The 17,454-nt window shown below is 38.1% G+C and overlaps 1 long non-coding RNA gene across 1 annotated transcript in view; it reads right to left on the bottom strand.

Moving 5' to 3' along the window:
* LOC146005184 (uncharacterized) overlaps positions 1-17,454 on the bottom strand; it is a 34,014-nt gene that overhangs the window by 6,548 nt on the left and 10,012 nt on the right. The window contains exons 3-4 of the long non-coding RNA XR_014443989.1: positions 16,368-16,541; positions 14,978-15,138 (exon numbers count right to left, since the gene is read on the bottom strand). This is a non-coding gene — a long non-coding RNA (uncharacterized LOC146005184). The remainder of the gene's footprint in view (positions 1-14,977; positions 15,139-16,367; positions 16,542-17,454) is intronic.

The following is a 17,454-nucleotide window of genomic DNA, read 5'->3' as shown; positions in this document are numbered from 1 at the left end:
CACTGAATAATTCGAGAATACAGAAAGTAGAAACAGAATGCAACCTCGGTATAATTTTGGACAAGAATCTACATTGGGGATCTCGTATCACACACACAGATAAAAACTCTGTTGCCAAACTAAAATAACTTTTTTTCCATTCAAACATATGTAAGCAAAGAAACTAAAACTCACACGGTCAACACATTTGTAATGCCAGAAATTGAGTATGCTTCCCCCGTATTTATAAACATCAACAATACCCTTAATTACAATGTACGGAACCTTCAAAACAGTTCCATAAGATTTATACTGAATGTTAAAAGAAGAGAACATATTTCCCCGCACTTATAGGAACTTAATTGGTTCAATGCTAAAAATAGGAGAACATTTTTGACATTGTCTTTTCTGTACAGCATTATGAACAATAATGAACCTTAAATATATATATTTGTTTTGTTTTTTCTCATTTTGATTTGCTTTACTTTACTTTGCTCTTTGTGCCACTTTTGGCTAATTTGCGAAGATGGGGATGAATGATGATATGATGAAACAGATGAATGGAGACTCACAAACATCCATGCCCAGGCCAGGATTCGAACCTGGGACCCCTGGCATCGTTGCACGATGTGCTAACCACTTTGCCAGCTTAAGTATATATATATATGATCAAATTCCCCTGTACAGGAAGAACGGAAAGCAAATAACTTTCTTCAGAAAACACAATTCCCGATTCCTGTACACAAAACAACACTATGAAAATTCTTTCATAGTCACCGCGATAAAAGAATGGAATGACCTCAGGGGAGCTCCACCCTGTAACACACAAAATGAACTTAAAGAAGCATCTACTGTCCAAACAATAGTGCCTGGCTTTGTATTTCTATAATGAACAGGAATGAGGTATTGGTCTTAGATTCTGATCTATCTCTTCAATAATTGAACTTTGCATCTTCAATTGACTACATTATACGAGGGTGATTCAAATTAAAACCTTAATTCATTCTTGTTTCTTATCTAGTAGATTTCTTAATGTAGGGTTGCACATGTTTGCTGCATTTTAGCACAGACCTATTGCTGATCTACATTTCTATTCAACTTTGAGTTTCACTTATGAGCCACCGTGAAGGCCTTTTCACCCATCTGCCTGCGAACTAAGGCCATTGTCGAATTTCTCCTCCGTTAGTAAACTTGCTGCTGTGGTAAGCATGCAGAGATATATGGAATTTTCATTTGCCGAGGCATTTCTGTAAGTTTTATCCTGACAGGGGGCAAGAAACCACTCCTCTTCACTGGTGCAAGTGTGTAGAGGAGGCGCCATCTTTAAAATGACAAATATGGCATTTTGAATAGTGTTGGCGCTTTGAGGTCGTTTTGTAAATAAAAGTTGATACATCATGTAAATTTGAGCTGTATGCAGTCTGTCCTACAATTTTTATTGCAGTTTTAAGGTTTTCATTTGAATCACCTCGTAAGTATAAATGTTTTATTTTTCTATTTTTCCCTACTGTAACAGTAATTTTCAGGAAGTGTCAACTGTAATATGTATTTGACAAGGGTTTGTTGTAAACAGGAGGTCGAACATGGTCGCTCAATAAAGCCAATTCTATTCAGTTCTGTTCTATTTTATTCTACCCTATTCATGTTGCTATAATCCAGTTTATGTAGGTAAACGATTCATTTTAAGATGAATGGAAAGCATCAGAATAAAGTAAACAAGTCACGATTTTATGGGAGTGGCATAAGCATCAATCGTGCAAATTGATCGCACAGTTGGAGGCGTACTTACTTTCAAACCAAACGCCCTTGCCTAAAATACAGTGTGCACATCAAGTCCTCTAACCATTGTAATAAATCGTCGCGTTGCAAGGAAAGGATACAGCAGAGTTGTATTTTGAAAGTCTCTTTCCCCCTGACAGCATGCTTCGTTTGGATGGAGGACACATCCCATGGAGATGGGTGCTTTGGACTACGACATTACACACAGGAAAATAAATGCAGCAAATCTATTTCCCAAGAATCAGCTTTACAGTTTCATGCATTTTTGTATCTCATTTGTAAAGGTCACGCCAAAGTTCAACACATGAGCAAGTGAGAATTTTTTTCTACGTCGGTTCTACTTTAATGCATCACTTGATGCATTTTATGCATCTTCCTGCTTCATTCTCAATGATGCACTTAAAAAAATTGCTCTGAGCTATATACCTTATGCATTTTTATGTCTCAGCTGATGCATTTACTTTTCTGTGTGAATAGATATATTTTCTCCACAGGAAGACTGGAAGTGCCGACATGCAAATCGAGAACTGCTCTCCTTTGAAAGTTCTCCTATAAATTACATGTTATTAATATACATCTAGGAGAAAATACATTAAAACTGCTAAGTCTACACCAACGGGTTTAAAGTGAACATTATTTTCTCTTTCAGGTTCCAGAAAGCAAAAAAAAAAACATAAAAATTTGCGCAAAAAATAGGTGAGATCTCTGTCCTCAGTTGTAATTTCCCTCCCTCGCTAGAAAGACTATTCAGGGTCAAGAGAAAAACTGGAGTTTGTTTTCCAAGGGTTTCTTCAGCTTTAAGGGGAAGGGGTTGGGCAGGGGAGGGTTACAGAGGGGGGAGAACCGGCATTGCGGAGGGGTGAATGGTCCTTGGAGGGCCTAACCCAGGCCGGGAGGGACGTAGGCACCAGCGGGTTGCTGACAAAGCAGTCGTTGGTGAAAACTCCATACTTCCCCCCCTTGACGAGCTGCGTTCTAATGAATCCCTCGGATCTCCTGGGTGTCATTGAGGTGGTAAACAATTCTCCTCTGTTGGCGTTTGTGAGAGGCGGGGGAGGCAACCCCTCTCCCCTCTTAGTTGTGTCAGGGGAAGGGTTGCAGGGGATGTAGTGGTTGCATGGAAACTCGACTCTCTCCTCTACACTCCTCTACACTTTATGCTGCTTGGTCCTCTGTCGCCTGGAAGCAGTTCGATCTCCTTTTCCCTTTCTCCAGTCTCCCTCCAGTGACTCATGGTGCCACAATCAGAACAGCCAGTTGCAAGGAAAAAGCAGTCTCTGTCCACATTCTAGTTTAGATGCCGTACGGCCATTTCTACCTCTGTAGGTTAATATAAAAACGAGCATGAATGATAAAGCTTCAGTTTGAATTTTAAGTCCATTATTATGCACAGATAGGCTAATTGGGACTGGTCTTACAATTTAAAGTGAGATAAGACCCACTATGCGCTTCCAGTGTTTACCGAACCTGGGACCCCTTGATTACAAGGCGACAACATTGGCCGGAATGAGAGACAAACACAATCACATATTCATGCCCTAATAGGACTCGAACCTGTCATCGCATCGCGTTACTCTAAGCACTCCGCCAATGCAGTCTCGAATATAGCGAGCATATACAATAAATAAATGCATTCAGCATTTTCTAACATAGCCTAGAAGAACACTTTCAGGGTAAGATTTCTATGTTATGTTTTTTGGGGGGGGGAGGGTCAAGATGAGGAGAAAGTGTTGCTTCAGTCACTGACACATCTTTGTACACGTCAAAGCAATAATTTACATGTGAATACATAAACCTTCATTCCCATACTTATAGCATTCTTAATTCAGCTTAGTCTTTTAGATAGCAAAACAAATTCAAAATCTACTAATCTTGCCTTTACAAGCAATATTCCTCTCTTAGACCTAAACCTCTTCGGGCAGTCAAATTTCTTTAATTTTTTGAAACACCTCTCCAAACAATGGATATTATCCTCTAGCCGTTTGCCTTACTACGCTAACTTATGTGAGCCTGTAGGGTCCCATGCAATAATTTTAAAAAAATACACATAAAAGATTTTCAAAACTTAAATTACTGACTGGGTGTTATCAAAACATTTCATAATAATTTGTTGCAGTATCCGTTGTCACGTTGTTATTATGAAAGAAAGGGAGGCTAAGGGCTTATAACCAGAATGAGAATGATAAACACTAAAAACTTACAATTGGCAGGCAAAAAAGCATCACAAAGTACAAAATACGCACTGACATTGACTGATACTTCATAATTTTCTCGAATTAGCAACTCAAAAACACTCTTCGAAATAGCCTCTTATGACTGAAATAGGTGAACAGACCAGCCACTAAGAAATTCATGCATTCCTGTCAGAAATGGCTGGAAACGGTTTTTGAACGTAAAAGCTTACATTTTCGGTCCAAGGAACAAAACAGGCCTTTTAGGTCAAATCATCAGCCTAAGTACGTCCTAAATTATTGCATAAAATTAAGAAACTTAAATTATTGCATAAAATTAAGAAACTAATCTCAGAGTTCAGCCCATGCAATGTTTTTCAAAAGTTCTGAATCTTACATAATGAAGATATTATACATTGACTTTACCAAACAACAGGAAGTTCCTTCACTGGAACTAGTTTTATATATACACATTCCCCCCGGAATAATGATTTGATACTTAGGAAGTACATCTACCAATTACTCATGGTCATCTTTCCAAATAAGGTGCAGTTAATATTCCAAAGGCTTGCTTGTACAGTGGGATCCATGAGTATTACCGTGCAAATCGTCCATCATCATGTTCATGCACTTTATTTGACCCAATAAGAAATTCAAGAATTAAAAGAAAACTCAAGACAAGCTGTTGAGAACTTCTGCACCAGCACACATAAAATCCATCGCTTAAAAGCACACAGGATGTAAGATAAAAATTAATGAAAATAGTCATGGACAATTTGCATGGTAATACTCATGGATCCCACTGTACAAAGTATCTGAATAAATTTCATTACTGGTAATGAACATCTATGTACGTACATAAGATATCACTCAATGTGTTGAATGTTTCTTCTCAAGAACATTAAGGGCATATTATCATTTACATTTACAGCTGGAGATGGTTGGGAATTATATGCTAGGAGTTCTTGGATAGGGCAAATGGTGAATTTGTATAGATACGAGGATGAATGATGGTACGTAGCATTTCTGGCACTTTTGACTAATCACGATGATGAGGGTGAGTGGTGATGTGATCAAGGGAAACTCACAAAGAGCAACCATGCCCAGAACGAGATTCAAACCTCGGACCCCTGGCATCGTAGCATTTTATGCTACCCACTTCACTACCAAAGTAACACCCGTGACCATGGCTGCACTATAGCAGTAAGATCGTTAGTCCCTCACTCAACCCGACCACAGTGTTTTGTGGCTTTTGGTTATTTCATGTCGGCTTTCTATCTCTCTTCATTAATCACGACAATGGGAAGTTAATAAAATAGATGGGGAACAATATCAACGTTCATGCCTAGGACGTAGACATCTAAAAGCAACTGGCTACTGAATGTGACCCACCAAGAGCCACTGGACCAATCATTCTCACTTTTGTCACTTCTATTCATATTCATATTTTCTCCAGTTGAACCGGTCTCACAAACAACGATGTAACCAAAGTTTTTTTGTCGAAATGGTGTAATTGTAATAAGTAGAGCCCGGGACTTTATGTTATAACATATGTTTTATTTGGCATTGGATCGAATACTGAGGTGAGATTCCTTACGTTCTGATGAAAATCAGCCGAAATAGACGAACTTGATAAGGCATATTTTGACATATTTTACCCATTTTCCGTTTTTACAACATATTTCTGGTTTACTGGGATTACTTCTCCATTCTTTTTCACTTTTTATGACATAATTACATACATATTCCACAGTTTTATAGGACATAACGTTAAAGTCCCGGGTCCCAGTAATAAGCATGGTTAGTAAGTTAATAAGTTATATTGCTCTCTTAACATTTCAGTTAGATTGAATTAAATTTACCCTTGATATGTTTTGAAATCTGTTCAGGGTAAAATAAGATGCTACAATGTTTCTATTTTACTTGTTTTTGTTTTGTTTCCGTGTGTACGTGCATTATGCAAAATTGACAGCGCATATGAGTGACAAGCTCAAAAATGGAAGCAGTCTTTATTCACTAAAACTGACTTTCAACTTACTTGTTGTGTTTTCTGTTATCTTAAATAAAACAAAGGTACTTTTTTGATCAGTGTATGATGATGTCAGTAAGAGAGATTTAAAGAGTTCTTCAAAGTAGTATTAAATACGTATTTCACAAATTCATTTTATCTCCTGAAAAAAAATGGTTCATGTATTTGGTCTAGGAATTAATTCATGCAGTTGTTACGCACACATTGAAGCTGTAGTTCAAACACAAAATACATAAATACCTTAAGAAAAATATTGTCCATCGCAAGCCACCACTTTCGCCCATCTGTCAGGCAAGTTACGGATTCCGTGGCGAAACAAGTCCTCATCCTTTGAAGCGATCCAGTCAGAGACCCATTTTTCGATATCTTCTGAAGAAGTGAACCGCTGTCCAATCAAATCGTTATTCATGCAATCGAACAAGTAGTAGTCCGAAGGAGCAACGTCTGGTGAATATGGCAGGTGGGGTAAAACTTCCCATCCGACATTTTCTAAATAGGTTTTGACCGGTTTTGCAACATGTGGGCGAGCATTATCATGTTGAAAAATAAGTTTATCATGTCTGTTCTCCCATTCTGGTCGTTTCCTGGCCAGAGCTTGCTTCAAACGCATTAATTGTCATCGATAACGTTCTCCATTAATAGTTTCACCCGGTTGCAGCAGCTCATAGTACACCACACCTTTCATATCCCAACATATGCACAGCATAACCTTTGCACAGTGAATATCTCGTTTTGGTTGTGATGGACCTGGTTCACCTGGCTTCACCCAGGCCTTTTTTCATTTCGGGTTCTCGTAATGGATCCACTTCTCATCGCCAGTAACAATGCGATGCAAAAACCCCTTTCTTTTCTGTCTTTGAAGCAGCAATTCGCAAATGGTTTTTCGTCTTTCAACGTCTCTGTCTTTCAATTCATGTGGAACCCAATGTGACATCCTTTGAATCATTCCCATGGCTTTGAGGCATTTGGAAACTGTTGTTTGATCAACGCCTAATGCTTCTGCAAGTTCTTCCTGCGTTTGACACGAATCCTGATCGAGCGATGCTCTCAATTCTTCGTCTTCAAATTTTTTTGGCTGTCCAGGTCGCTCTTGGTCTTCCAGGCCGAAATCACCACTTCTAAACCGTGCAAACCACTTCTGACACGTTCGCTCAGCTAGCGCATGGTCACCATACACTTCCACCAAAATACGATGACTTTCGGTAGCACTTTTCTGCATGTTAAAGTAATGAAGCAGAACACCCCGCAAAAACACTTTATCTGGCACGAACTGCGCCATGTTCAGTTGACTACAAAATATTGTTGTTGACGCGTCAATCAACTGCCCTATACTATGAACGATGCGCGCTGACAGGAGTTTTCAATGCATGTGTGGATACACGGAACTGTGGGACGATATGCTCGTTACGCCATCTCTTGTCCAGGCGCACGAATTAATTCCTAGACCAAATAGGTTACAATGTTGTTCGTGTGACCGATTCATTTGTCTACTCCGTTTAATACACTTCCTCTCTCTTATGTGTGTATGTGCTGTCCTGCTTCCTTGGCACTTTATTAATATTTCCGTTAGAATAGAAGTTCTAAAGTGACCACAACAATGAGATGGAGTGATAAAATTAACGTTAAATGGACACACTGAAACATCTATGTTTGCTCAAGATTCGATACTAGAACACATTCCTTGAAAGTGATGCTAACTGACTGCTTCATCACAGACTTATTATCAACAGATTTCAAGATCAAAAATTTTCTTGTGGGTGCCTCAATGTCACTCAAATATAAGATAAATTTATTTTCTTATGTTAGTTTGTCCACCAGTCACCTTCATATCATTTCTTACATCCGCTGTCCTTTTACTAATGACCTTATTCTCATTCTCATTTATCGCTGTTGCTATCCTCTCTCTCTCTCTCTCTTCCACCATAGTTTCTTCATGTCACTTCCCTCCTCCCTGACTGTTACATTTCCTTACTTCTCTTTTCTACCTCATTACATTAATGAGGATGAATGGGGATCTGACGAATCGTCCATGTCCTATCCAGGATGCGAACCTGCAACCTGTCTATCACGTTTCTGTGGTTGCATTTTGTTCTGCGTCACTTTTAGACACCTCTATGATAATCGTGAACGACGAGGATGGATGATCAACGACAAAATGTTACTGCCTTGGCCAGATTTCGATCCTAGGACACCTAGCTTCCGGGGATGCTATGCAACCACTGCCACAACAGGTGGCATTCCCTTCTCCTAACAAACCCTTAGAAAAGGAGATCGGGCTGGATCTATGTTCCTTCTTTGCCTCTTGTTGCCATGCTTTCAATCTTCCTCTAGATTACTCCCCTTGTGAATGTCCATGTTTCAAATCAACAGTTACTGAGTTCATACTGAAGCCATTCTTCATTATGGCATCAGACCTTCTGCACTCGATTCCCACCATTATGCAACAATTAAACTCTTTGTTATACAATTAGCACTTTAATACACCTCAGCCCAAATGTGTCTAGGTTATAGTCCAACATTTACACTAGTTTGCTCTAAGGATTACTAATGGGTAACCAGGCTTAAGTGGATAGATTGATGAAAAGCAAGTTAGGTAGGGTGAGATAGAGAGCATGAGGATATTATGGAAGGTTCAACGTGAAGAACATAAATATAGGTAATAAACGTGGTGCTGGACACTTCACAAATGCACGGTTGTGCACTCCTCATATAATGAAATGCGTAGGGTGTTAGGAGAATATATGATACCTAAATACAAAATTGCACAAGATAGATAACGCTGCAGTTAAGTTAGTATATATCATCTAGGATACTAGGAACTGCATTATGATAGGTAAGGTACGGACAGGTTTATGAGGATAGTAAATGAATGGAGAAATTAGGTTGAAGAATGCAGCTGTGCAACAGGTAGGCTTAAGTGGATAGATTGATGAAAAGCAAGTTAGGTAGGGTGAGATGGAAAGCATGAGGATATTATGGAAGGTTCAACACGAAGAACATAAATATAGGTAATAAACATGGTGCTGGACACTTCACAAATGCACGGTTGTGCACTACTTATATAATGAAATGTGTAGGGTATTAGAGTGAATATATGATACCTAAATACAAAATTGCACAAGATAGATAACGCTGCAGTTAAGTTAGTATATATCATCTAGGATACTAGGAACTGCATTATGATAGGTAAGGTACGGACAGGTTTATGAGGATAGTAAATGAATGGAGAAAATAGGTTGAAGAATGCAGCTGTGCAACAGGTAGGCTTAAGTGGATAGATTGATGAAAAGCAAGTTAGGTATGGTGAGATGGAAAGCATGAGGATATTATGGAAGGTTCAACACGAAGAACATAAATATAGGTAATAAACGTGGTGCTGGACACTTCACAAATGCACGGTTGTGCACTACTTATATAATGAAATGTGTAGGGTATTAGAGTGAATATATGATACCTAAATACAAAATTGCACAAGATAGATAACGCTGCAGTTAAGTTAGTATATATCATCTAGGATACTAGGAACTGCATTATGATAGGTAAGGTACGGACAGGTTTATGAGGATAGTAAATGAATGGAGAAAATAGGTTGAAGAATGTAGCTGTGCAACAGGTAGGCTTAAGTGGATATATTGATGAAAAGCAAGTTAGGTAGGGTTAGATGAAGAGCATGAGGATATTATAGACGGTTGAACAGGAAGAACATAAATATAGGTAATAAACAAGGTTCCGCAAATGCACAGTTGTGCACTACTTATATAATGAAATGGGTAGGGTGTTAGAGTGAATATATGATACCTAAATAGAAAAGCAAGGGAATAAAAGATGAAAAAATTATAAATCCGGATAAGATAAGATTTTGAGTGCATTCTTAGCTCTTATCACTAGATACAAGAGAAATACGTAAGATACTTTACAATTATGTTACGTGTCTTTAGATAGAACTATTGACAGTAATATTTCAGATGAAAGCAAGAGGTAGTGGAGTGGATAGTTAGGATAGGTTTAAGTGAGTTGCAAGTTAGGTTACGTGAATATTTTGAATGGTTTGCCGTATGTTTAGTAGTTTTAGACATGGTGACACGCTAGTCATTCTCCATCATCATGAGGTTCTGGCATGGGCGTCTGCAGAGTTTCCAACTTTTAAGTTAGGTGCGACAAGTAAAAGGAAGGGAAGGATGGTGAAAGACCAATAGCAATCAAATGGTAAAAAATATTTGTAGTTGTCAATAAATATGCTATTTCAGGGCACGTAGCGAGGGATAAGCTAGGGGAATGAAGAGTAGGGCTCGTGCAGTGAGGGTGCTTGCTTTTCAAAGAAGAAGAAAAAATCACAATATGCGACAGAGAAATTTGCACTTAGCAGAGGTATATTTCGGGAACACACTGCAAGAATTTGCAATTTTATAAAGTAGTAATAAACATATGTTTTTAAAAATGTTCTTCAGGCACTAACACATAACTAAAATATTCTTAAAAATGCTAAGCAATTTTAATCATAAATGCAATAATTTTTAAGTATGACTTATATTATTTTAAATGAGTTTTATCTTATTGAGGGCAATTCAAAGTGGGTAGGATGTGGTAAATTATGCACAAGATGAAAATATCGAAGGACGCACAATAAATTGCCAGTGTCGGTGCTGGGTAGTGCATGAGGGGGAGGGGGTGGAGGGAGCCAACGGGTGAGGGTAAATACTTAATAGAATAGGTATAGTACTTGTGTCATTGATCACAGTAAGTGGTCATTAAATTCACAAAGGTAGACCAGGCCCAATCTAACGCATTGTGTGTGTACATTGACTATGAAATATGTGCATTTCAGTGGAAATAACATCTCAAGCTGATAGGCTTTACTGTGCCGTGGGCTGTGCATTGTTTCACAATCCTTAGGTGAATATGGTTGGTCGTAATGGATGGGTGATTATGAAAATAAGTCAGTGTCCATGCCTTGGCTCTGTTTCAAACCTAGGACTTTTTTGCTTTCAAGATTATGATAATATCAGTCCAAAGTGTGGATGGGTATTGCCCTCCTGCAGGCGTCCATGGCCTCCAGCGTTGATAGTTTCCAGCATCTCTTCTTGGTTAGGGATAGCACTGGCATCGAGAGACAAGTGGGAATGGCTAAGAGGCTGGGTCTAAACATGCTGTTACACTAAACTATCTCCACACACCAGAGAGTTTCTGTGCTACCGCTATTTCTGAGGTAGAATATGGGTTTTTATGCTTACTTTAGGAGTATAAGGGGGGTCTCCGGCTGCTTAGAGGCGGCTGGAGACTCTATAGATAGTAAGAGTGGTCTCCGGCTGCTGTATGGCGGCTGGAGCCACTACATAGAGTATAAAGGGGGTCTCCGGCTGCTTAGAGGCGGCTGGAGACCCCATAGTGAATAAGGGTGGTCTCCGGCTGCTGTATGGCAGCTGGAGCCACCACATAGAGCATAAGGGGGGTCTCCGGATGCTTAGAGGCGACTGGAGACCCCATAGCTAGTAAGGGTGTTCTCTGGCTGCTGTATGGCAGCTGGAGTCACCGTTAAAGTAAGAGAAATGTAGTTCACCCTCCAATTCCCACTTCGTAATTAGCTAATAACTTTTTTTTGTGTATGTATGTGTTTGTGTGTATGTGTGTGTGCCTGTGTGTGCGTATGTGCCTCTCTTGTCCCTTTCGGCGCTCACTACGGATTGTTGGGTACCGGGCACGCCTCTCTTGCACGTCACCCGGGAACTCGGAAGGACTCATTCCCACGTGGAGGGGGGATTAGGAGGGAAGGAGGGCGGAAGGCATGGAGGTACCCCACGTCTCCCTCCGACCTGGGCTCCCCCATTGGCCAGGATCTCCTCTGCATGCTTGGTTTTCCCCCTAGGGGAAATTGGGGGCTCAAAGGGGTCTCAGGGGCCTAGGGATCCCTGAAAGGGCCCAGAGGGGACTAAAGGGCCAAGTTGGGCCTTAAAGGGCCCAGGAGGCACTTAGGTCATGGGGAGGGAGGCTCAAAGAGCCAGGGAGGGAACATCTAAGGCTGATAAACCCAATAGATAGTGAAACTCCAGTTCCGCGGGAGATGGCCCTTTGAAAAAAAAAAAAAAAAAAAGGGAAACAAAGGAAAAAAAAATAGGACAGGGATCTTCCGCAAATTATGCAGTTATCCAGGACCGAGGAGTGCAGCATACACATGTAAGTTCTTTTTAAAAATTAATGTTTGGTATAGTATACATGGAAAATGTGTATCTCTTGAAAAAAGTAAAACAGTTTGAACTAAATTCTAAAATCATTAAAAGCTGGTTGGGGGAGGAAGATCTTAATGAATTATTACGTGATAGAATATATATATTGATTATGTTGTTACATATAAAAGTAAATCACTGTTAAATATATATTCTATGAGATGTGCATAAAGTAGCAACTGGTTAAAAATGTCAATAAATCACAAAACATTTGTAATTGCTTTATTATGAATGAGATTTTGTTTACTTTCTGCTTTCTATTAACGTACATAAGAATCTAATAAATCTAGATTTAATATTTGTATATGTCTTGCATACATATGTATATGTATTGAAAGAGAGAAAACATTGCACACTCACAGAGACAGCTATTATCCTTAGTTCTTTGTGTGTATTTTGAATAATATCTTCAGTAAAATATATTTGAAGTCAAAATTAATTGCTTCTATTGTTGTTACAACAAAAATCCCTCCCGGAAATGTTTTATGGGGAATATTTAAGTGCAAGATTTTGTGGGGAAATACCCCTTCACCCCACATTGATTTGAACAGAGAAATACTATTCAATACTATTTTTGTAGAAGTAGTCACATTCAATGCTGATTAAGAATTCAAATGCAAGCTTCAGTTATTTTGTAGGGTAAAATTAGTATTTAGTTTACACAAGCATTTTGTATGTGAAGCTTGATCACTCAAATAAAATTCCATCTTGCAGTATTTCAGTCAACAAATTTCAGGTTCTCACAAAGTGTAACAAATTAGAAGAACATGGTTCCATATAAAGAGATAGCAGATACCGAACACCATGTAATTTGGTTAAAAATCCTGCAGTTTCTGACTATAAACACAAGATCTGTACAGTATAACTTTAAACTAGAAGCCTATATACTTGATTAGAGAGTATTTCTTTCTGCTTGCATTTTGCATTGAAAATAATTTAAAGTTTTCCCTTTCAGAGTGAAGAGAGATGTCCTACGAGATAAATGCATCCATCAATGCATCACTGAACGAACTTCCAAATTGCATGTCCTATGAGATAAATACATCAATGCATCACTGAACGAACTTCCAACTCGCCTCATCTGATCCCAGGTGCAACTGTACGTTACAGGATAAATAAATGTTTTACAATTAGCAACCAACCTTCGATGTTTATTACTTTAGAATATATAAAGAATATATAAAGACAAATCTATCAGACACTGAGGCTGTGCAGATTGGGGTGTAGATATAATCTAGATGAGTTAACAGGAAAATTTAAAACCTTAAATTGTTCATGTTACGTGAAAAACATCTCTTCAAATGAAAATATAACTATAAGCAAACTTAACTATAGGGTAAGGTTAATAAATATAGTTATTTTGAGTTTGTATCATGGTGGGATACACAATGCTTTACTCAATCATACCAGCTCAAGCAGCTGAGACAATTAGCAACATTAATTGGACATCATCCATTGTCTAGTGCTTTAAATTATTCTTATTCTAACATTACTTTCAAGAGAGCACCTCTTGTCTCGTCTTCAGGTGAAATTTATTTTGCCGGTGGTGGTAATCGAACCTACGACAGACCTGGTATTTTTACTACAAATCCTGAGCTCTAACCAGCTACTCCACGGCAGCCTGAAGAATTCTGTACTAATTTTTGCTACTATTTATAACTTTTTAGGAGGGGGAACCATATTTGATCGAATTCTATACTGGGATTACTCATAGGGCTATTGGACCATTGCTACGAAGGCTGCTTCTTGATTTTCCTTAGTTTCCAATTTGGTTCTTTGTGTAGAACTGTTACGTTGCTCCACTGAATTCTATGTGATTCACTCCATGCATGTTCAGCTATTTTTGACCTATGCCTTTGCATGCATGCTGCTTGTGTTCATCTCTTCTTTTCTGTAGAGGGTGTCTTGACAAGTACAGACAAATTGTTGGAGAATGCCATTTGGCGTTTCTTTCACTGTTATCCGGTGTGTCTTGTATTTTTACCTCTTTAAAAATACATTACCCTGTACAGTAGTAACATTACATTTAATAAAGTATTAAAATCAGTCTTATGTAAATTCTCAGTAATCTGCCACACTTAGGGCTGTGAACCATCGCAGATGCTATTGCCAATTCTCAATAATGTCAGTACCGATGCTTGATTATTGTAACAATTAATTGATGTTCAAAATACTGATTAATATTATACACAAGTACGTCACTGCAATTACCATATATGAATTTATCAGTTTTTGTTTTAAAATATTGAGACAATTAATGTCAAATATTAAAATAGCTGTCATTTAATTACAAAATCCATTTTCCACACAATGCCGGTGCAAAATTAATGGAAATTTCAAATTTTCCATAATTTCTAGGATAGTTAATTATTATTGAGATGTTGTACCTCAGTCGTTAGGACATCTGACTACCATGCGAGAGACCCAGCTTCGATCCACCAATGGGGAAGATGGGATTTTTTCCACCTGTTCAAGGGGCTCTGGTGTCCACCCAGCATGGGTACCTGGAGGAAACTTTGGGGAGTAAAGGCAGCCAGGGGTGTGCTGCTGATCACATCACCCCACCTTCAGCCGTGATCAAGAAAGTATGGGCTCTAACTCCACCCCCTATAAAAACACTTTTTTAATAATTATACTTCCCGAAAGTACCATGGTGTATTTTTCCAGATCCTGCAAAATGATCAAACTCCAGAAAAGCATCACTGAATACACTTCTCTGCATCCAGTATTCAACATTATCAAAAGTATTAGAACACACATACAACTACAATGTATTTCTTAGCCGAACATATACTTACAGAACCATCATATTTGGCATATTCCAGGAAAGGGTATTGTGGAAGTTAAGGGCACTTTTCTATTTGTTCAGAGAGCAATGAGCTTCTTCTCGTCTTTGGAGCTTTATTTTCCTTGTCTTGCTTGAAGTTCTTCCTTGCAAACAGTTCAGCTTTCTCCTCAGCTGAAATAACACAAGGAACATTTTCTCAAGTTTAATGTTTAAAATAGACAGGTAGAAAGCAAATTATATGTATTGTGTAATATGCAATAATGTTAAATGGCTATGTATTTAGGTGAATATTGTTTATCACAAAAAGGACTACAAAACGTTAAGTAAACAATTTGGTTTGGACATTTTATTTAACAGAAGAGTTGACAGTGACGTCAATTTCCTACAGAAATTGATTAAACATGACTGTCAGTGTTCCAAACTATAACCTTTAATGCAAACCACCACAGTGCACGACAACGAAAACTGTTCCACACAGAGAGGTCAAGAGTCAATGTGCAGAGGTTTCACCTGAAGTGTGAATGCAGGACTACTAAAAACTTTAGAATTTGATGTATTCACAGATTCATTTAATGCTGAAGAATAAAATACTCACACCAACAAATGCATAAATTAGTGTAAATATTGTGTATATAATGTTCATTTTACATTTTTTTCTTTTTTTTTCGATGTATAGTATATTATGTTCAACATAATTGGGATATGTGTCCTGTGCTGAACTAATAAATAATAATAATATGGATACATAGGTCGCGAAATATCATATTATCTTTTCGTGTGGTAAGTGTTTACTGTCTCCTTCATTATTAGTGTTTATCCGCCCTTCTGGCACTAATTGCTTTATTGCACGCTTACCGTCCATTTCCGGACATGTGTTGATATGGACTTTTTTGTTCCTTTACCTGTCAGAAATCACCTCCTGAAGTTTGTCCCTATAGTTTCTGTACACCCTGTATAGTTTGACATACTGGTGTCCCAGTTAAAAGTAGCCCGGCTCAAAGACATTTGTCTATGAGGCAAATGACGGCTATATTGCACTAGTAAAATGGGATAGTCCATTGTAACGTGAACCGTGGTGGGTACTCAAGGTCATCAGTTCACACACTTCATTTCTTTTCATGATCCTTAGCATGCAACGATTGATCAGAGCAGGGCTACTTTTAACTGAGACACTCTGTAGAATATATCCTAGCAAGAAGCTGGTTAAGTGAGGGGTGGAAAATATTTTCATTCCTAGATCCTGGCAAGCGAAAAATATATATATATATTTGCCAGTGCAGTGGGTCATTTTTGGGTTCCTACATAGCTGGAAAGTAATATACACTGCACAAATTTGGAAACAAGAAAGGTTCTGAATTGTCTCAAAGACTGTAACTAAGGAGACGTGCTCGTCGACTTACTTCTACAAGAAGTACTTAACACCATACCCGATTGAATATCAAACGAGTGGGCCAAGCCATTCAATTCATCTGCATCCTCATCACTGCTTTCTAGCCTTGGATAACAATCAAATTTTGATAGGTTTCCTAAATTCTTGGGGATATCTTCTCCTAGCATAATCTTTTCACACATTCCTGAAAGAAAAAATCATGGACTCATAATAGTTAAGTATACAAGAATGCAATGCATCAGGAAAAACTCCTAAACTGAGATTATATTGGTTTGCTTGGTCTTGACTTTTCCACTGATAAAACACACTTGTCAGACATTTCATCTACATAATCTAGGGCTTCTTCATGCTGTTTTTAGTGTGTTTCATAAATAGGAAAGCTGACATCAATCATCATGATCACTTTGCTTGTATGTAGTATTAGGTAACACAATATCTATTATTACTATATTTATTTCTTCTATGGACCAAGCAATATTTCAATGTTAAAAGTATAACAGGGTGTTTACCAAAATTCTTGACCTTTTTTCCTTTTTCTCCACCTTCCCCCCCTCTTTTTAAAAGATTTATTTAATAACCCCCTACTTAGGTATAGTTGGAAATTAAGAAAATAGATATTTTTATTCAATGAAAACCCCTACCACAAGGCCGGTTAAGATGAAAACTGAAGCTGTACTTTAACAAGAGATTTAGACTTTCCAATGCATGTAAAAATTAATGCTTCAGACTTCATCCTGGATGACCACATTACTTTATTTAATATTTTTACAACAATTCACCCATACAAAAATGTAATTTTTAAGAGACATAGTGAACAACATAATTTTAGACTTCCCAATATTCAATTTTATCGAATCCCAGTACAGGTACATAACAATATAAATTCAATATACTGTAAAAAATATTAATAATTTCTTGACAAACCTGTTCATTTCTTGACTGGTAGACACTCTGTATAAGGAGTTGATAATTCTCAGGTAGCTTTTTTTATGTCAATTGTCTGTGTGACACTCAGACAAATGTAACATATGGGACAATGTTTCAAAGTAGCTGTCAAAAGTTGTATAGGATTGGGTGTCTAACGGCACATATCAGGT

Source organism: Lepisma saccharinum, chromosome 23 (assembly GCF_977018435.1).
Source record: "Lepisma saccharinum chromosome 23, izLepSacc3.1, whole genome shotgun sequence".
In the NCBI taxonomy this organism is placed as follows: Eukaryota; Metazoa; Arthropoda; class Insecta; order Zygentoma; family Lepismatidae; genus Lepisma; species Lepisma saccharinum.
Note: the sequence above shows the minus strand (reverse complement) of the source record. Positions and strands in the feature narration are given on the sequence as shown.